The sequence below is a fragment of the Pipra filicauda genome, unplaced genomic scaffold (assembly GCF_003945595.2).
Source record: "Pipra filicauda isolate LSUMZ 115617 unplaced genomic scaffold, ASM394559v2 scaffold45_size4122338_pilon, whole genome shotgun sequence".
Taxonomy (NCBI): Eukaryota; Metazoa; Chordata; class Aves; order Passeriformes; family Pipridae; genus Pipra; species Pipra filicauda.
The window spans coordinates 1,248,230-1,255,062 of record NW_024104598.1 but is presented as its reverse complement, the minus strand read 5'-3'; the positions used below and the strand labels follow the sequence as shown (position 1 = coordinate 1,255,062).

The following is a 6,833-nucleotide window of genomic DNA, read 5'->3' as shown; positions in this document are numbered from 1 at the left end:
GCAGAGCAGGGGGGCTGCAGAGATCACAGCGGGGTGGCCCCAAGGACTCGTAGCTGGGCATTGCCCAGGCACGATCCCTCCTGGATCTCCTTGGCACCCCTTCCCCAGGCAAGGATGGTCCTGAATGTCCTCCTGGATCTGTCCCAGGAAGGTCCCTGCTCCCTGGTGTACCTGGGCAGGGGTAGAGGGGACCCCCCCACACACATGCACTCATCTCACCCACTGCCCCCTACGCTGGCTTTGCCCCCTGGGTGCTGACCGCCATTTTTACGGTGTACAGCCCTGAGGAGAAGCCAAGAGTTCCAGGTAAGGGATTAAACCCCAAATCAGTTAAGAATTAACCAAGGGAAAAACAAGGGTCCTGGGCCCTTGTCCTCACTCCAGCCCTGCTCCTTCCCCTGCTGCCACTCCCTGCCCTTCCTTGGCAGTGAGGGGGATGGAGGGGGAGAGAGATGGAGAAGGTGGGGCTTAACCTCTGGAAATGAGTCACCAGCCCCTCCTGGGAAGGTTCCCAATGCAGTGACTGGTTTCCAGTCAGCTGTAGCCCCATTCCCCTGCACTCATTGAGCCCTGTCCAGGGTTTGATCCTGGCCACACAGGAAACACCACTCAGCTGCTTGCTCATCCCACCTTTGTGAGTGGGAAATATGGGTTGTCCCATGGGACAGTGCAAAGTCCTTGAGGAGGGTAAGCCCTGCTCAGCAACAACCCAACCACCCATGTATGATCTACAACATTCCCATTCTGAATCCAAAGACAGCGTGTGCAAGCTACTGGGAAGAAAGGAGCCCTATCCCAGTCATAACCAGACCAGTGTGTTACAGTAAATTGGCAAGTAAAATCTTCTAAGACTCATTTTAGGGCAGGCATTATTTATTTATCTGGGCACACAGGGAGGATCTTTCTTCTAATCGTGTGTGTCCTGTTTTCCCTCAGGTAGGGAAATATTTACTTACAATTTTCCATATTCATCAAATGTCTTACATATATGTGAACTTTCTGAGAGAAGTAGTGTATATGTAACTAGCTCTACGAAAGTCTTCAGAAGTCCTTATTTGGTCACTAGAGGTCTTCTGGTGGTCTCTCGGGGGTCTCTGGTGGTTGTTTGGAGCTTGAACTTGTCCAGATCAAGTTGAACTTGAGCAGTGTATTTGCAGCATCTTTGCTCAACATCTCTTATCAAAAACTTATTTATGTGACAACTACTCTAACTCAAAGCATTCAGAAACTTGCTTATTTTGCAACTACCTGAACAGAAACTTGTATTGTAAAGGCTGGGGGGAAAATTACTGAGCAATGGAGTATTGCTCACGAGTGGGAGTAAGCAGCTAAGTAAGTGGGAGTAAGCTAAGCAGCTCAGATAAATCTGCGGAGCCTCTGCTTTAAATAAGTTTTTCCCAAAGAACTGTCCAACAGAAACCTCTTCCTGGTCCTCAACAACCATTTTTGGGGAGCTCCCCAGAGATGGGGGAACTCCAACTCCCTTTGTTGCTGGAGGAACCTGTCCAGCATAGAGAGGAGGGTGTTGTCAGTTGGCACCTCTGCAGTGTTCTGGGAGCTCTGCTGGTGGCTCCAGGACTCTTCCTGCTGTGCTGCTTGCTCCTTCACTGGAGCCAGCTGGGCTCCCATTTTTACTTCCAGGCCTTTCCTGGTGTCACAGTTTGAAATTGGCCCCCCTTGAGAGTTCGAGGGGCTCAGAGGTGATTGGGTGCCAGGGCAGTGTTCCCTGGAGAGCCAGTCACCACTCATGTTGTTCGCTTCTGCTCAAAAATCATATATCACAGCACTGGAAACGGTTGGCATTGCAGTCTTGGTTGTTTTGCTGTTGGTGTCTGCTGCGTGTAGGTGGACAAGGCCAGGGGGTGGTTGGGCTCCCTCTCTTCCCCTCCGGGGGGGAGAGGGGTGCCCTGCGACCCCCCAACTCAGCCTTTGGCTAGAATTAGAGTCAGCATTTGGAGTGTGTGCTGTGAAGAAAGAGATTCACAGCACCTGAGGTAAGAGGGAGGAGGCTAGGCCTTCTTTCCCCCCCCCCCTGCAGCTGCAGGACACTTGGGACAGTGCATAACTGAACCAAGCTGCCTGTGGCCAAGGCTAGGGGGCTTTTTTCCCCCCACTGCATTTAGGCTGGTGGGGGGTGGATTTTGAGGCTCAGCACTTGAGCAGAGCCAAGTGGACAGGCTGATAAAATCAGCTCAGTGCTTGGGAGAAGAATCCCAGGTGAAACTGGAGACGGGCCAAGAGAGGCTCAGGAGTTGCCTGTCGAAGCTGACTGGAGGCAGCCAAAAACTGACTTAGAGGAATAAAGATTCCAGGACGCGTACGCTTGATAAGCTACACTGCAGCAGCTTACAAACCGAGGTGGGACACCGAGAGGGAGAGATCACCAGCAGCAGGAGAGCAAGGACTCAAAGCTATCTTCTCGGACTTCATGAGGAGGAGAGACTACAACAAACATCTGCTGGAACTTGGTGAGGAGGGAGTGTTCAGGAGCCCAGAACACTCCCACGGCAGACTGTTACATATCAGCCTTAAAGGCTGCTCCTGGACTAAAGTTAAAGGAGGGGCTTGAAAGGACTGACTGATAGTAATGTAATATATATATATATAGTTGCCTTTAGTTTGTATAGTATTTATTTGTGTAAATAAATGTATATGCTTCTCCCTTCCCCTAGAGAAGCCTCTGGTCTGAAAGTTTCTCTCCGGTGTTAGGATAAATTGTTGAGAAGGGGTGGGGGAAGCCTAAAAATTGGATTTTAGATTTCTAATGTAGCTCAAACTGCCATACCTGGCCACGTGCATCTTCAAGGATAAGCAAGTTCTGCTATTGATACCCGCAGCTCCAAGGGAGCAGGGAGACCTGTCCACAGGGTCTTGTTTGTCCAGAGTCCAGCAGGTCTCACTGAGGCTCCCAGAGAGACAGATGCTTACAGAAGAAGTAAGATGCTCAGAGGACTGTAGGATTTTGGAAGGATGGAGGCTCTTATAGGAAGGGAGGTTTCTGGAAAGATGCAGGCTTTTAGAGGGAAAGGAAGCTCTCAGAAAGAAGGAGGATCTCCAGCAGAGGGAGATTCTTGGCTGGATGGAGGATCTCTGTTGGAATGATTTCCTTGGAAGGGCAGAGGCTCTCCAAGGGATGAGGACTCTTGGTGGGAGCAGCCTCTCAGAGGGATGGAGGCTCCCAGAGGAGCTGGAGGAACTGGACAAGCTGTGGCAGGGCAGGTGGCCTCGCTTCACCAGCTCCTGCAGTTCCACCCACAATTGGTTCCACCTGTGTGTGGGGACACCTCTGTGATGTTACAGAACTGTGGGTGGGGACACCTATGTGATGTCAGAAACCCCATCCTGGTCCTCATGGCAGCACAAATGGAGGTGCTGGCTACTGCAAAATCTGAGGGTGGAATGGTGAGATCTTTGCAAGATTTAGTGAAGGCTTTGTAGGAAAAACCAGAAAAGGAATACTCATAGGGATCTGTTAGATGGGAAGCAGTTTGGAGGGAGAGGGAAATGAATCTATTGCTGCAATTGGCCCTTCAGGAGGTGATGGAGCAAGATGAATCTCTGGGAAAGCAGCTGGAAAGAAAAAATCCCACTGCCATAAGGTCACCTGGCTTATGTGTTATGGGAAGGCAGTGCATGTTCTTTTTGGGGATTTTAGTTGGAGTTTTGATCACGTCCCTCACAGAATCCTTTTGGAGAAGGCGTCCAGCTTTGAGATGAGCAGGTACAGGGTGTGCTGGGTGAAGAACTGGCTGCTGTATTGCTTTTTGGTGGGATACTTTCTTCATAGTAACTGGCACAGCACTGGGTTTGGAGTCAGGATGGGATAACAGCTGGATGGTTTGGTTGTTGCTGAGCAGCACTTGCCCTCCTCAAGGACTCTTCAGTGTCCCATGGGACAAGCCATGTCCCATGCTCTGCCAGCGAGGCAGTGACAACATCCTCCTTCTCCTCCTCATGACTGTGTCCTACTTGGCCGAGAATGTTCCATCCAGTCTGTTCCAGAGGGACCTCGAGTACCCACAGGGAGCCCCTTTCTCCCCCATGGAGCCCTGGTGAGCACTGGGGTGAGGCAGGGCCATGTTATGACACAGGTGTCCTCTCCCACAGGACTGACATCACTACACAAGAAGTGCCACCACCCCTCGGCTCCCAGTGTGGTCATGATGGGCCGTGTTGGAGCCATGAGCGATGGCAGCATCCTCCTCTCCTTGTTTGTCCTGCTGCTGGCCACTGCGGCTGTCTGGCTGGCCACTGGCCACTGGCAACAGCGGGTACTGGGGACACCGAAGAACCCAGGGAGCCAGGCCAGGGGCTCTCCAAGCAGCCAAGTAGCTCCAGTGGAAGCTCCCAGTTCCTCCACAGCTCAGGCAACCGCTCCCCAGCATCCAGATGCTCCTGTGAACCCCGAGTACATCCCCTGTGGCTGTGGCCCCAGCTGCACCCCCTGTATGGCAGTGGCCCAGGAGCTGCAGGATTTGGTCATGTTGGTGTGGGTTGGGAATGGGATGTCTTTCCCACTGGATTCTGAGATGTGGCAGGTGTTGTGGGAGAACCTGGAGGAGTTGGTGGAGTGAGGCCACCTGCCCTGCTGCAGCTCGTCCAGCTCCACCAAGAGCCCCCATTCCTCCAAGAGCCAGCTCCCGTGGAGAACCTCTGTCCTTCCAAGAGCCCTCATCCGTCGGCAAGCCTCTGTCTTTTCAATATCCTCATTCCTGCCAAGAACTCGATTCTGTAAGAGATACTCCATCCTTACAAGAAGATCATGCCATAGGAGAGCCTTCATCCCTCTGAAAGCCTCCATTCCTTCCAAGAGCCTCCATTCCTCTGAGAGCTTCCACCTTCCAAGAGCCTGCATTCCTTCCACAGACCTCTGTTCCCCTGAGAGCATGCACCTTTCAAGAGCTTCCATTAGTTCCACAAGGTTCCAGTCCTCTGAGAGCCTCACTTCTTCCCGGAGTCTTCATCCCTACAAGAGCTTCCGTGAGAACTGCCAGACTCCAGATGGAGTAGCCCTCATAGACCACTCTCCCTGCTCCCTTGAAGCTGCAGGTATCAGCAGAACTCACTCATCCCTGAAGATGCACATGACCAAGGAAAGCCTGGATGTAAAAATGGGAGCCCAGCCCATTCCAGTGATGTGTTCCCAGGAGCAAACAGCACAGCAGGAAGAGTCCTGGAGCCACCAGTGTCCACCCCTTGACTCCTGGGATACTGTGGCAGTGCCAACTGGGAACACCCCCTGTGTTGGAGAAGCACAGAAGAGCGCCCTCAGTGCAGGAGAAGATCCTCCAGTGGCAGAGGAAGTTGCAGATCCCCCATCTCCAGGGAGCTCTCCCCAGCCAGATGTTGAGGACCAGGATGAGGTTTCTGTTTGCAGCTTGGATACTTCTGCAGAGCATCTGTGTTAAATAAACCAGCTTCTTCCTGAAGAGCTGTGAGTGCTTCCAGTGGTTTGGTTTTGGCTGGCATAGGGGACATTTTCCAGACCTGGCTCCTGCATCTCCTGACGCTGGCCAGAGTGCAGGAATGAAGAGGAAACATGACGCAGTGGAGCCTGAGTAGGAGAAAAGGCACCATCCTTGGGGACACTCCCTGTGCCGTGGGGTGTCCATCAGCCTGTGGGACAGAAGCGAGAGGACTCCAACCCCTTGGGGGCCTGCCCTCCCTTGATTATCCCCCCATTTTGGAGGGGATGTCCACATGTAAATGGCTTTTTGGATGCACTGAGCTGCTGGACAGGACAGTTGTACTAGTTTTGTGCCTTCTCTGGGGGTGAGGAAATGTCACTGGGAGAGAAATGAGGTGGTGGGGGAGCAGGTGTTTGGGGGACGCGGGAGGGTCATGCGGGGTCCCTCCTAAAAAGTGATGTTACAGCCCCAAAGTGTCTGAAAATTCATGAAGGATGTCTGTGCAAAATACTGAAAACTGTAAAGTTTCTCATTTTTATATATAATGGAAAAAAATTAATTTATTAAAAATAGATTTAAAAACAAAACCCGTATCTGTTGTATTTTTGATTATAAGAAATTCTGGATATAACAGCCCTTATCCCCAGCAAAGAAAGGCTGCAAGGTTTGGCCTTCTGGTGCAGTTGGTAGGCCAGTCTGAGCATTCTATGGGCAGCAAGAGCTTTCTGTGCTGGCATCTTAGGTCTGGTAGTAATCTTGGTCTGAATGCAATCTGGGGAGCTGGGGTGGCAATTTCAGCACAGGGCTGAAAAAATCAAACAACAGCTCCTATCTAAAGGAAAGAAAACCTGGAAGCTTTGGCTTTGTGGTGCAGTTGGTGAGCCAGCATGGGTACTCCATGGGCAACAAGAACTTTCTGTGCTGACACCTTTGGTCTGGGAGGAGTCTACGTCGGTACTGAATTTTGGGAGTCGGACTTGGAGTTGAAGCTCAGGGCTGAAAAAAGCAAACAAGGTCTTATCCCCTCTGCAAAGAAAGCCTGCAAGCTCTGGCTTTCTGACGCAGTTGGTGGGCCACCCTGGACACTCCTTGGGCAGAAAGATCTTTCTGTACTGGCACCTTTGGTCTAGGAGGTATCTTGGTCCGTCTGCAATTTTGAGAGTTGGGCTGGCAGTTTCAGCGCAGCGTAGGAAAAACCAAACCACAACCCGTATCCCGAGGAAAGAAAGCCTACAAGCTTTGGCTTTCTGGTGCAGTTTGTGGGCATGGTTGGGCACTCCATGGGCAGCAGGAGCTTTCTGTTCTGGAACCTTTGTTCTGGGAGGTATCTTTGTCCATGTCGAATTTTGGAAGTCGGTTTGGCAGATTCAGGCAAGGGCTGAAAAAATCAAATAACAGGCCTTTTCCCCAGTGAAGAAAGGGTGC

At 51.6% G+C, this 6,833-nt stretch overlaps 1 long non-coding RNA gene across 1 annotated transcript; it reads left to right on the top strand.

Moving 5' to 3' along the window:
* The first annotated feature begins 3,313 nt into the window (after positions 1-3,313).
* On the top strand, positions 3,314-5,431 carry LOC113993884. The gene is made up of 2 exons (XR_003542804.2): positions 3,314-3,402; positions 4,108-5,431. It is a non-coding gene; the product is annotated as an uncharacterized LOC113993884 (long non-coding RNA).
* Positions 5,432-6,833: the final 1,402 nt, after the last annotated feature.